At 35.7% G+C, this 14,558-nt stretch overlaps 2 pseudogenes; both read left to right on the top strand.

Moving 5' to 3' along the window:
- The first annotated feature begins 1,046 nt into the window (after window positions 1-1,046).
- Window positions 1,047-1,453, top strand: LOC110595181 (annotated as a pseudogene).
- A 5,045-nt stretch (window positions 1,454-6,498) lies between these two features.
- LOC103254890 overlaps window positions 6,499-14,558 on the top strand; it is a 9,151-nt pseudogene continuing 1,091 nt past the window's right edge.

Raw genomic sequence — 14,558 nt, forward strand, 5'->3', positions numbered from 1 at the left:
GAGATGAGGTCTTGCTGCCCAGGCGGGTCTCGAACCCGCGGGCTCAGGCAATCCACTCACCTCAGCCTCTCAAAGGCGTGGGATTACAGGCTGAGGCATCATCTATCTTATAGTGTCTCTCTAGTGTATATGTTCATCTTGGACCTCTACACTGAACTTCAGATTTACATAGCAATCAGTTAGTGATACCTAGTATGTCTAACAGATACTGAGAGTTGACGTGTTAAAATCATAGCTTCTGGCACCCATTCTTCACCACAACCAAAAGAGACAGACCCACTCTCTAGTGACAGCTTTAGTATTCCAATTGCTCACCAAAACCTTAAGATTATTTTGACTCGCATCCTTTTCTTTCATTCTACATTCAATTTATTGGCAAGCCTGGTTGATTCCACCAATACATTTATAATGAAATTAATTGTTACCTCCACTGCTACTATCCCAGAAAACATCATCATCTCTGACTTGAATATGTGCAATTGGCTCCCAGTTAGTATCTCTGTTTTTGCTTTTGTTTCTTTAAATATATTCTCAATATAGCAGTTACTAGTGATACTTAAGAAGAAAAAACAAAACACATCACCTCACACTTCTTAAATGTTTCAACAGCTTCTTGTTGCAGCCGAAATAAAAACCAAAGTTGTTTTGTTTTGGTTTGGTTTTTGGTTTTTCTATATGTTGTCAGGCCCTGGCTACATTTTTTATATCATTTTTAAACACGTTTCTCATTCGCTTTGCACCAATCACATTTTCCACCTTGTTGTTTCTCAAATACTCTTGTTTTTCAAATACTCTAGGTGTATCTCTGATGTGTAGTTGCTTTTCTGACTATATAGACACATATTCATTTAAATGATCACAAGGCTAGTTCAATAGTTTCTTGCAGATTGTTATCAGCCAGAAAATAGAAAGCACATTAGGTATTTCAACAGAGAAGATATGATGTGGAACTGGTGTTGAAGAGCAGGAACAGCTATTTGCCTGTCGGCACTGAATCATGGGGAGGCAGAGGGGTGGGTGCGTTCAACATTCGACATCACCAGTAACCCATCACCGTGGCCAAGGAAGGAATAGCTGCTAGTGGTGTCATGGTTGTGAACACTGCTTTACAAGAAGGGCTGTAGACTGCTTTCATCCACGACAGCCTAGTGCCTGGAATTTGCCAAGCCGCCAAAGCCTTAGACAAGCTCTAGACCCATCTCTGTGTGCTAGCATCCAACTGTGATGACCCAATGTTTGTCAAGTTTGTGGAGCCCCTTTGTGCTGAACACCAAGTCAACCTAATTAAGGTTGATGACAATAAAAAATGAGTAAAATGAGTAGGTCTGCATAAAGTTGACAGAGAGGGAAACCCCATAAAGTGGTTGGTAGCAGTTGTGTAGTAGTTAAGGACTATGGCAAAGAATCTCAGGCTAAAGCTGTCATTGAAAAGTGCTTCAAATGCAAGAAATGAACAAATAAAACTTTTTATGTTCTTAAAAAAAAAGGCAAATAGGAATAGCCAAAGGCAACATTAAGGTTAACATGAGATAGTAATTGCAGGCAGTGACTATCTCCTCTACAAACGGGAGAAACAAAGGGAAATTTTGGCATTATCAGAGCCTTGTAGCTCAAAGGACTGTCCATGGAGTTGTGATTCAGCATCTGATAGTGTGCTTACCATCTAGTGTTGAGATCTTGGGAGGAATCCCATGGGTTTGGTTTCTTACATCAGAAGGACTCTGAGGAAGGACTGAATTGTTTTCTAGCCCACCCTCACACCCAAATTCGTATATTGAATCCTTAATCCCCAGTGTCACTGTATTTAGAGACAGGGCCTTTAAAGAAAAAGTTGAGGATAAACCAGATTATAAGGGCGGGGAACTATAATGCAATATGACTGATGTCTTTATAAGAAGAGAAGGAGATACAAATGATGTGTGCACACAGAGAAAAAGCCATATAAAGACATGACAAGAAGGTGGCTGTCTTCCAGCCAGGAAGAGGGGCCTCAGAAACACCTTGATCTTGGACTTTCAGTCTCAAAAACTGTGAAAAAACAGATTCTTTTGTATAAGCTACACAGCCTGTGGTATTTTGTTACAGCAGCCAGAGCAGACCAATACAGACCACTACCCATCTGTGCTGATGCCTTAGAGTATCAAATGAGGAGCTGGGATTCTGAGATGGAGGCTCTGAAAAATCAGAATGCAATCCAGTTCAGAATGTACCCCAAAACTAGGATCATCTATCTCTTCTAGAGTAAAAGAATCATTTCTAGAGTGATGCTGACAGGAAGAGAAAGCAAATAGGAAGGAAGTCCTTTCTTCCTTCTGTACTCCAGTCTCCCTCTAGTGAATTCTATTGGTAGAAATTAAGAAACTAGCAGACAATGGAGAAATACAGTTTGTAGAATCCTAACCCTCAGCAAACAGAATACAGCCTCAGGATCACTTGATTCCTGGGCTCTAGTCATAGACAGAAAAATAAATTTTTGAAATCTCAAGTGAACAGTAAAAAATCTGTGTTTATAAGGAATCCAGCTGTTTCTGAAGTTCAGCTTCATTTGGAAATCCCCAACCTAGAAGAAATCCTTCATTTTGTGGTGAGGAAATTGAGCAATGAAGGATCTTATAGCCTGCAATTTTGAAGTTCTGGTTAACTATAAGGAAAAAATTAACACTTAACATCCTAAACATTTGCCATTAATAATCACTGCCTGTTTATCATGGGTCATTTGTTTTTCTATAATTGGTATAATTCATCCATTAGACATAAACTGTGTGTTTTGCATTAGCTCAAATGAAAACATAATCACATATATTAGATTATAATGACGCATTGTATTTTCTCCAAGTAATTAGGAGATGGCCAATACGGCACCATAAAACCCAGCATTTAGCCCAGTGCTATCTAGTAAATTTTTAGGAAGCTGAAAAAGAAATATAATAGTAAATTGATACAATATATGGAATATGGATAAGATTGCAAATGATACCACTGACAACAAAAGGGAAAATGGAGTTAATAGGTCCACAAGGTCTTTTATTTATACAGAATGAACAAGATTGGATATGGCAAAAATTATCATGTCAATGTAATTTAAAATGAAAAACATATTCCAATAAGATACAAGCAGCACTAGACTAGGGCATGACTTTCCTTTTCTGTGTGATTGGAGAAATCACACGTTTTGTATTTAATAAGCAGATTTGGTGGTGAATGATAACATTTCTTCAATCTAGGGCATTGAATCATAAATCTTTATGACTTCATTTTTAAAAAATACTCCAGACCATTTATCAAAGGGAAAAATCAATGTCAGTGAAAGGCACTCTAAATTTATCCTGTCCTCCACACATTCTAAAACACCACAATTACTAAACAGTGCAGTGTAAGATTCTAATAATTAGAGGATTTTATATTAATATACAAACCTGGAAATACCTGATTACTTGACTTCTCTACACTCAGTTGTATAAAATATACACTAATTTATATTCAACTTGCTATTTCTTCTCAAAGACAAAGAAGATAGTTATTTGTGTTGAAATTCTATGAGAACTTTTTTCTGAATTTCATACACTGTTTTTCTACTGACAGCAGTAAGCAGCAAAACACATGCACAGGACTTTGCATGACATCTACTGGTTAAGTGTGCACATGGTACAAAAGCTTGTTTTTCTTTTCTCCAAATATGTATCAGTGAGTAACTTCTCCAAGCTACCCACGCAAGGACAATTCCCATGTGGCTAGAATGCTTCCTTCGTTTAAAGTGTTCCATGGAGTCATTCTTTAACCCAAGACATTTTATTTTACACAAACAAATCCTAGTTAATTAAATAATGAAAGAAAATCTAGCTAGGATATCTGAACTCCTCATATCCATTATCTGATTATTTTCTTAAGCTCTAAAGTTTTCCTTCTGAAATACAGTAACTTGATAAATCAGCTAATGACTGGCTTAGAGGTCTATAAATGACCAAGAGCAGCAGCAAGGTTTGTGGTAGGGTGGTACTTTGTCCAACATTGATACTTATCTGAAAGTCAAGAGGAAACCTCATCAGCCAAAAATAATTCTCAACATTACCTTAAATTTTACTGTTAGGAAATTACAGTTTTATACCCACACACATAATTTGAATTATTTTTGTGCTGATAATTCTGATATTTAGTACTGAGCATACAGTAGTTCCATAATAAGTATTTGTTTTGTGTGTTTGTATAATGAATAGCCATCTATTGCTTATAGTTCTGGAGTTCAGGAAGTCTAAGATCAAGGCATGTATAGGTTTAGTTGTCTGGTGAGGGTTGCTTTCTTCTTCCAAGATGATGCTGTACTGCTACATCCTCCGGAAGGGAGGACTACCATATCCCCACATGGCAAAAGGACAAGCTCACCAAAATGCGTGAAGTCTCTTTTATAAGGCTTTATCTCATTCAGGAGGCAGGAACCCACGCGGCCTAATCTCTTCTTAAAGGTTCCACATCTTAAAACCGATCACATTGGCAACACCTGAATTTTGAAGGAGACACATTCAAATCATAGCATCAGATAAATTAGAATTTTAAAATAAACAACAAATAATTTTTAATACAAGTATATTCCAAATATTGCGTGGTATATACTTCTACTAAAAAAAATTATCGTTTATATAAAATTTAAATTTAACTGGGTGTCCTACATTTTCTTCTGCTAAATCTGGCAATCTTATACTATTGCTTTGTTAAAAATTATTTTAAAGATATGGGGTATAATTCAGGATTAGTTATACAAGTGGTCATCGTACAGGTAAAGTTTGGACCTCCCTTTGGTCCCCACTTTGCCTGGTTTGAGATCAGGAACCCTTATTGATGTTGTGTCCTCCCTTCCCCCAATAGGTTTTTGTTAAATTTAAAGCATAATTGAATAATTTTTTAGTGCTTAAGCTAATGAGCGAATATATAGATGGAAGGAGGGATGACTGGATGACTGGATTGATAATCATTGACGTAGTCTCTATTTTATTTAAATAGCCTACAAATCCTATGCTGACTGTTTATCAGAGATGTAATGATATGCACTTAGGGGAGCTCAGGAGAAAAATAGGAGACCCAGAGGACATGTGCTGAGAAGGAGAAAGAATCTACATAAATACACTAATCTGAATACATTGTACAGCAGTAAAGTAATAAATTAAACTTCCTGGTTATTGTAAAGACTAAAAATATGCGTATATGTTAATTTCAACAAATATCTTTATAAAGGTAATCATATCTCTATTCTGTCTTTTGAATAAGTTATTTAACCTCTCTATGTTTTCATTTCCTCGTGCATTTCATAGGTTATAGCAAATAAAACAGTTCAGAAGGGTGATGTGCTGATACACTATCTCTCCAGGAAAACAAAACAAAACAAACAAACAAAAAACATAAAAGCCAGTTATATTTGCTGATTTCGTTGGTGTAAATACTCCAGTTGAATTTGTTAGTTTTATTTTGCTGCCAAAGCAATTTCCTTCTCAAGTTGCATCTTTCTGGTCCTGCTTCTGTTTTCATAGCATTTTCTCTGACCACAGGTGGAAAAGGTTTTCACTACAAAGGATTTATGTGATTAGATTGAGTCCACCCGGCTAATTCAGGACACACTCCCTATCTTAAGGCCCTTAACCTTAATCAGATCTACAAAGTCCCTCCTGTCATGTAAAGTAACATTCAAAAATTCCAGGGATATTTGAACTTGTATAACTTTTTTCATGGGAATCATTATTCTGGCTACCACATCCACCATGACCAATTTCAAGCTACCAATAAAACATCAACTGGCTCACAAAAATCCTGAAAGTGTCACAATCAACTCTGTAAACCAGACAAAACTACTTCTGCTACCAGAACTCAAAGCAAAAGTTTCAGAGTTAGAAAGCCTGGATTTAAATCTTGTCTCTGTGATGTGACTTTAAGCAAGTTGTTTATCTTCCCTATGTCTCAGTTCTTATCTGTATAAAGTGATTTTAAAAGTACAATTTTATTGGGTTTTTATGAGAATTTACAACAGAGATAATACATGTAATTAGAAAATGTAAGTACTCAATATATGTTAAAAACCATTTTTATATCTGCATCATGTTTTCAAACTTTTTAACAGTAGGAGCACAAATTTTTCTTATCCAAATAAACTAAAATATTAAATTCCCATGTATACAGTGAATAATTTTAGAAAGCTCAAAGCACAATTTTTTTCCCCCAAGACATATGTAACGTATGTTCATAATGATTGTTCTAAAGTATATAAAGAGACTCATGGACCTTTGGAAACTTCAAAGAAAGACACAATTGAACAGAGTTAGTGTTACTTCAGCTTTGTACTGGCCAAATTCTTAGATGTTGTTATTAGAATTTTCTAGTAACTGCAAGGCTTAAGAAGAAAGAAGCACCCTAAACTAGACAGTAAAAATTGTTTTACAGAGTAAAATCGTTTTGCAGTTTAGCCTTGAAAGCAGGGGGGAAAAATGTGTTGCAGATACGTGCCTCTCAGTAAAGATGGGACTGAAACATGAAGGAGGGACTGAAGGAGCCGGGGAAAATTCTGACAAGACTTTATCTAGAACAAAGCCTATAGTTACACCTTGCATATTTGACACAAGGTATTGGAGCTATTAACTCGTGTCCCACTTTCTGATCAAAAGTTCTTCAAAGATTTTCCTTATCTTAAGTATCTAAAATATTCTATATGTTTGGAACCACAAGACTGCCAGATGGGACACAACTCACTTGTTCATTTATTTCATTGTTCAGCACATACTTATTGTGATGATCCAGAAATTATTCATAAAAGAAGCCAAAATTGGACAAAGGATATGTGAGGCCCAGATGGCATCTGCAAGTTTGCTTGCTGCTCCAGCTGGCTTCTAAATCCACTTGTTCCAAATGTAGAGAGCAGTTCTGAGTTACCTAAGGTCATGGTGTATTTCCGGTAATGATTCTCTGGCTACTACATGTAAAGGATATAGAAGTATGTGAGGGGGCATCCCTGATCTCAAAAAATGAGATATGTGTACCTGGCAGAGCTAAGTAACAACAAATGAATAATCTAAAACACACACACACACACACACACACACACACACACACGCGCGCGCGCGCGCACACACATATGGTTAAGCAGAAAAGAGTGATAGAGATAAGAAGTATAGTGGGTTCAGAGATCTCTGTGAGTTGGATAAGCCATGATGGAGGGTAGCTTTATCAGTTAGTTAGAGGGCTGAAGGGAAGAGAATATTCCACATAGAAATAATTAGCATGTGCAGCAGGCCAGTTCTGTATGTGATGTGTTTGTGGGACAGTGAGGAGGGTGATTGGGCTGACTTCGTCTCTTATTTATGATCTTTTCTTGTAAACCTTAAATAATAGATTATTATTTCAGTCCTCTTACACTAAACTTTCCAACTTTTCATGTGGAAAATAAATAAATACACAAAAACAACAACAAAAAAGCCACATGAACCAGCTATAGTTTTGTGTAATTATTTTTTTGTTTTCCTCATGTCCCTTTCTTGGTGTGGTCTCTTCTTGCTATACATTTATTTATTTTAAAAAAAACTTTAGACTCTACTAGAAGGTATAAGATTTTTAAAACCTCTAAATTCTAACATCCTGGTCAGATTTTCAGAAATGTCAAATATAAGAGTACAAGACAGTCTGATGGAAAAAATGTTTTCATGTCAAAAACTTCAGCTATGTCACTATTCTATTTTAGGTTCTTGTTCTTTTTTATGTCATTTCCATTTGAAAAACAAAGTATCCTAGAAATTATATACTGATAAAATGGTACTAAATAAATCAAAATTGAATATTTATTAGTGTTTCTCTAAGGATTTTCATCAGTTTTACATCTATAGTTGTACTTCCCAAAATTTATTTTGAATTGACTCTAATTCTAATGAGATAAATATATATCAGATTAATTTGCTTATTTAACAACTTTATTTCCAAGACAAAGAGACTAACTGTGACTCCTCCCTCAAATAGTAAAGAAAAGAGTCTTTCTCTCCTTCCCTAAATCTATAGTTAGAAAAGAACAGGGTTCTCTCCTGAAGGCACTTAGCCTGCTCCCCCAACCTCAAGCCACAGAGAGCCAAATACATAAGTATTCTCAGTGAAAGACTAAAATGAAAACTCCAGAACAATGAGGGCAGAGAGTTAGCTATACCTGGTTTTGTTTACTCCCTCAGAAGATCTCAGAGTAAATGGCACATAGTAGACATTCAAGTAGTGTACACAGAATGAAAAAGTTGGTGAATGAAAACTTCCTAAAGAGAGAAACTGTTTCAAGTCATTGAAGCCAGCATCTAGCACTAAATCTGACCCTTAGTGGGCTGGCGTTTAATAATTAGTTCAATGGGAAAACAAGTATAAACAACTGAATGAATGAGTAGAATCATCTCCATTGAAAAAAAATGCACAACTGTTCAAAAGGGATAAACGATACCTCATGTTTTCTTCTGATGTTTCTTTAATCAAGAAGCTATCCAAAATTTTAACCTATCTGCTGTCTCTATTATTCTGCTAACCTAACTAACAAGCAGAGAGGGGCTCTGTAAAAAAAAAGATGTTTATTTGGAAAAAATATTGCAATGGGAATACACATGCTATAGTAAACTATAGATGAATAGATTGATTGGTACATACAAAGATAAAGGACTTTCAGACTAATGGCTTTAGAAATCAAAACAACTTCATGGTAACCAACAACCCAAACACCTTTTAGAAATATAAATTTAGATTTGCTTGACTATCAATTGTGTTTGGCAATGAAACAATTAATTGAAAAATTAATAATCTAAAAGAACTATATAGATGTTTATAAAAGACTTTCAGATACAACAGGTCAAAATCTTTACTTCAGAAATATATCATAAAATATTTCTATTCAAAATAAAAAGTTCACTTTTTCTGCCACATTAAAGATAAAAAGAAAATAAATACTGCTAAAATTGTTTCCCAACTTCACTTGCTAACCAAGCAAACAAGACTGGCAAACAAAAGATAGATTTATTACTAGTTCAAGGAGACTTGGACACTTTGTTTTTCTTATACAATCCAGTCAGTCCTAGATAAAATGTAGACATTAAATATGTAGTTCTAAAGTCATCTGAAACAAAAAAATAAAACTGGAGGGGAAGAAAGGAGTTTAAAAAGTTTTAAAGACAGGACACAGTGGTTCAAGCCTGTAATCCCAGGGCTTTGGGAGGCTGAGGTGAGAGGATTGCCTGAGCTCAGGAGTTCGAGACCAGTCTGGGCAACTTGGTGAGACCTTGTCTCTACAACAAATCAAAAAATAAACCAGTCATGGTAGCATGCACCTGTAGATCCAGCTACTTGAAAGTATGAGGCGGAAGGATTGCCTGAGCCCAGTGGGTTGCGGCTGCGGTGGCCATGAACATGTCACTGCACTCCAGGCTGGGTTACAGATTGAGACTACAACTCAAAAAATAAAAAAAGGTTTTTAAAATCAAATGTCAGCCGGGCTTGGTGGCTCAGCCTGTAATCCCGCACCTTGGGAGGCTTAAATGAGTGAATTGCCTGAACCCGTGTGTTCGAGACCCACCTGGGCAACTTGGTGAGACCTCATCTCTACAACAAATCAAAAAATTAGCCGGGCATGGTAGCATGTGCCTGTAGTTCCAGCTACTTGGAAGGCTGAGGCGGAAGGATCGCCAGAGCCCAGCAGGTCAAGGTTGCGGTGGCCAGGAGCGGCCACTGCGCTCTAGTCTGGGCGACAGAGTGAGACTCCAACTCAAAAATATAAAATAAATAAAATAAAATAAAATAAAATGTCCATAGAAATTGCTTTACCCAAAATTTTGGTCCATAGTTTTTATTAGCTTAACTATCAGAAGCAAATAAAGTTTAGCCATATGTGTAAGTTCCAGTTTTACCAGAAATATAGTTTGTATCCAACTCTCTTATATAATCTTGTAAATTGGTATTACTATCTCATGACTAAAATTTTTAAATGAAAGCTGTGGGATCTTTAATTGTGTGCATACATGTATTTATATGTATTTACATATATGTACATATATTATGGTATATATTCTGTCTACATGGTATAAACTGGCATAGTTGGCCAGAAATCTTTGAAGATAAACAAGTATGCATATAAAATATATAATTAATAATTGGCCGGGCACGGTGGCTCAAACCTGTATTCCAGCACTTTGGGAGGCCAAGGTGAGGAGCCCATGGGTTTAAGAACAGCCTGGGCAACTTGGCGAGACCTCATCTCTACAATAAATCAAAAAATTAGCTGAGCGTGGTAGCCCACTTGTAGCTCCAGCTACTTGGAAGGCTGAGACAGAAGGATCACTGGAGCCCAACGGGTCGAAGCTGGTGTGGCCATGAGCGTACCACTGCACTCCAGTCTGGGCAATAGAGTGTGACTCCAACTGAAAAATAAAAATAGTAATTAACCAAAATGTCTTTTAGTTCATATGGTTTACATAAATCTTTAATAAATAAATTGATTTTTAAATTATGGGTAAAATAAAAGTAGAAAAGTCTTCAAAACTGTCAGCATATATCTTTGCCTGATTTACTGGTGAAATAATTTTCTATTTATGATCACTAGATTTTTTAGTATGTCAGAATTTGACACAAAGTTTATAAAACTATAAATTTCGTCTAAAATAGAAAGATCTTTGTGTATTTTTTGTAAATAAGACTAAGTTAATATTTTGGTTTAATGAAAAACAACTAATTTTTCTGAGTTATCAGTAAAAGACCCATATATTTGAACGCAAGCTTCTTGCTTAGGTGAGAACTTGATATTTGAAGGCTATAAAAATGGTTAGCTGGTTAACTTGAAATGAGACTGGCTTTGTCTAATATCTCAGTTCTAATAAGTAAACTGGTAAAAATAAACAAAGTAATGTAAATATAAACAAAATAAATGACTGTAATTAAATGCAAATAAAATAAATGTCTATAATTAAAATTTTCATATAATTTGAAACTTAAAGATTATGTTAAATTGAGTAATAGGTACTCATTAAATCTCTGGGTCATTTTAAATTAAGATAAAAATTATGTTATAGGAAAACATATTCATGAAAATCATAAAATGTTCTCATCGATAAAATGCTAATAAGTGACAGACAATTCAAAATATTGCTTTCTAGGTTTTCACTAAAATTTAAGGTTACAAATAGTTTTAAATTCTAACTAATAAATAATTCTACATATAAAATGTACCAATTATATATAAGATGTGTTTTTAAAAGTATTAAATGGCATAAAATTGTATTTCATATATAGAGAAAAAGAATAAGTTGCCTAAATTGGAGTTTATGTAAAAGTTATTGTAAAGCATGAATTTAAAAAAGAAATAGAAACAAAATGGAAAGGAACCAGTAAGTTGGAGAGAGATGTGAATAAAATGACAGATACAAAGATGTATTTCTAGTGAAAAAGAAAAAATGAGAAAAAATCTTGTATGATGAATTTTTGTTCTAAAGTAAAATGAGGAAGAGTAAGTATAGGAAAAAGCAGAAAATCTAAGTATTGTTATCAATGTCTGAGTAAAGTTGTAATAACGTTCATGAAAAGGGACATTATGAAGTAATTTTGTGTGTAAGTTGGCTGTAATTAAAAGAAAATTATTTGTAATAATTTTTTAAAAGATTGAACTTTGAAATTAAAAATCAAACTAATAATATCAAACTAAAAAAAAATGTAGTCTCCTGTGTTAGGACAGCATTTCCTAAAATATTTAATTTGCCCCAGTAAAATTGCAAAAGGTTTTCATTTTGTTTGTTTGTTTTTGAGTTGGAGTCTCACTCGGTCGCCCAGACTGGAGTACAGTGGCCGCTCCCAGCCACCACAGCCTCAACCCGCTGGGCTCCAGCGATCCTTCCGCCTCCACTGTAGCTGGAACTACAGGCGCGCTCTACCGCGCCCAGCTAATTTTTTTATTTATTGTGCAGATGAGGTCTCACCAAGTTGCCCAGGTGGGTCTCAAACCCGCGGGCTCAGGCCATCCACTCACCTCAGCCTCCCAAAGCACGGAATTACAAGTTGAGCCACCGAGCCCGGCTCATTTTTAATTCCAAAATCTTTTTCTTTTTGAATCTTTACAGATTTGTATCGCAGAAATTCAAGTTTTGTTGTACATCACTGTACATATTCTTTCTCACCTTGAACATGTGGATCTTTTTATTTGGGTGAAATAACTTTATCCTTCAACCTTTTTGTCAACCTCTCTAACTTATTTTTTTCTGTTCGAACTGTTGTTATGGCCTGACAATTGTTTTTTGAGTGAGGTTTGAGTTGGGGGTTGCTCTCTCTGCTTATATGGGCAACTCACCAGGACCATGCCCAGAGACTCGAAGAATCATTGGTTCTCACTCCACGCTGAAAGTGGGCCAGAAACCAAGGTCACTCCCCTTTTGCTGTGTGTTCTGGGAATATTGGACCTAGGGAATTACAGAAATTGCTCATCTCTAATTTCACTTAATCCTCCTTTCAACACTTCAAAATTCTTAACTATTTCTTCCTTTTCTAGACTGAAGAGGTCACTTGAAGTGCCAATAATTGAATGTGCACAAGTATTAAAAAAACAAACAAACAAACAAACAAACTCCTGTGTACATGATTTCTTCATTGAGATGCCCCTTTCCCAAGGTTTGTAGAGGAAGCTTCAGGGAAGGAAATAAGCTTCCGTGGCTTCTCATTCCAATGACTGCTCTCACCATTACCAACATTCTACTCTTCTCAAGGTAATTGTCTCTTAAACCTAGTTCTTCAATGTATCTCTCACCTTCATTCCCTCCCTTTAATTTATTATTTCAATAAATGTTGAATAGACTTTCTGCTTAGTACTGGAGACATAGCAATGATCAAGACAGACAATGCCCTGCTGTCTTGGAGTTTACAATCTGGTAAGAGAAAGAACAAAGTAAATAGACCTTTGTCATCTCATCTTTACTCTTACTTAGCTTAATGATAGACTTCTAATTCACCAATCTATTCTCAGTCCTGCTCCATCAACTGCCAAGTGATCTTTTAAAAATACCATTCTAATTGTGTGCTGTTCTTGCTTAAATACTTTGCTGATCATTCAGACCTCAAAGACTTATCTATATGTTCCTTGAGTGTGGCAATCAAAGTTCTCCAGAAGATGCCCTTATCCTTCAGTCATTACCTGCTATTTCTCACTTATCATATATACCCCAATTCAGTTGGATGTCTCCTTATCCTCCCAATATGCCATCTCAAGTATTTCTAAACAGTTGGACTCAGTCTCCAATTTTTTTTTTAGCTGAGAGATTTCTGTGTGAACATAAATCTGTATCTCTGCCTTTTCTGGCAACATTTTATCTACATTTCTGTTTGATATAACAATTGACTGAAGTCAAAGAGCAGCTACATACTCTAGATTGGGCATAGACTATGGCTGAAATGTCATATTTAAGAATTTGCATAAAATATCTGACTTAAAAAATTCCCAGCCTTGCAAGGAATGAATACAAATTATCAACTCCTGGCAGGCCCCAGAACATTAAGACTACTGGACTAGATCCTGAATTCTTCTAATTTACTCCAATATTTGGCTACAACTCTCCAACTCAAGACAAAAGCTTCTCTGTTTCTAAAGCCCTATAAGCTGAAACGAGACAAATTTTAAGGAACAAGCTTAACACACGATGTATAGATCACCTAAAAATTCTGCAAAACTGCCCTGTGTCATGACCCCGAACATTCAAATTACAAACCAGGAGAAGTTAATGTTTCCACACTGTAGAAAACTTTCCCCAAGATGTTGGAAATAGACTTCATATTATAAGAGATTTTTATCTCCCTTAATGCTACCTTTTTTTATTTAGTAGGATGATGATCTAATTGAAATGTTATAATGCATAGCTTCTTCTGGTAACTTAATCTAAAAAAAATATTTAGTATCAATCAACTAAATAAGAAAATGTCTGTGCTATCGCTATTACTACATGCTGTACCTGAATAAATCTCCCTCGAATACACAAAATAGGCAAATAGGCCACATGGTTAAAAAAAAAAATAGGTCTTACCTAAATCCCTTTGTTCATTTGATTTATTCAATTGGTTGTCTTTAAATCCAGGTTCATGGCTCAAAACATGGTTTCAAAACCCAGACTGTCTGAAACTTTATAGATGGCACATCAGTTAAGCATCAGGAGTGGGATGGAAAGGAAAACACAATAACAAGAAAGCTGAAAGATGGGAAATTAGTGGTGGACTGCATTGTGAACTATAAAACTTGTACTTGGGTCTATGAAGAAGTAAAATGAAAATTTCATTATCACATTGGACAGAAATTAGCTATGAGAATGCACAAGTTCAGTTCAATGACCAAATCTCTATACTGCTTCTTTATAAACTGGAATTGTCATATTACTATTAATTTTACTTTCTATTTTTCCTTTTTTTTGAGTTGAAGTCTCACACTCTGTCGCCCAGACTGGAGTGCAGTGGCCGCTCCCGGCCACCGCAGCTTCGACCTGCTGGGCTGCCTCAGCCTTCCAAGTAGCCGGAATTACAGGCATGCGCTACCACGCCTGGCTGAT

This window comes from Carlito syrichta, unplaced genomic scaffold, assembly GCF_000164805.1.
Source record: "Carlito syrichta isolate Samal-C Ts95f unplaced genomic scaffold, Tarsius_syrichta-2.0.1 Scaffold287611, whole genome shotgun sequence".
In the NCBI taxonomy this organism is placed as follows: domain Eukaryota; kingdom Metazoa; phylum Chordata; class Mammalia; order Primates; family Tarsiidae; genus Carlito; species Carlito syrichta.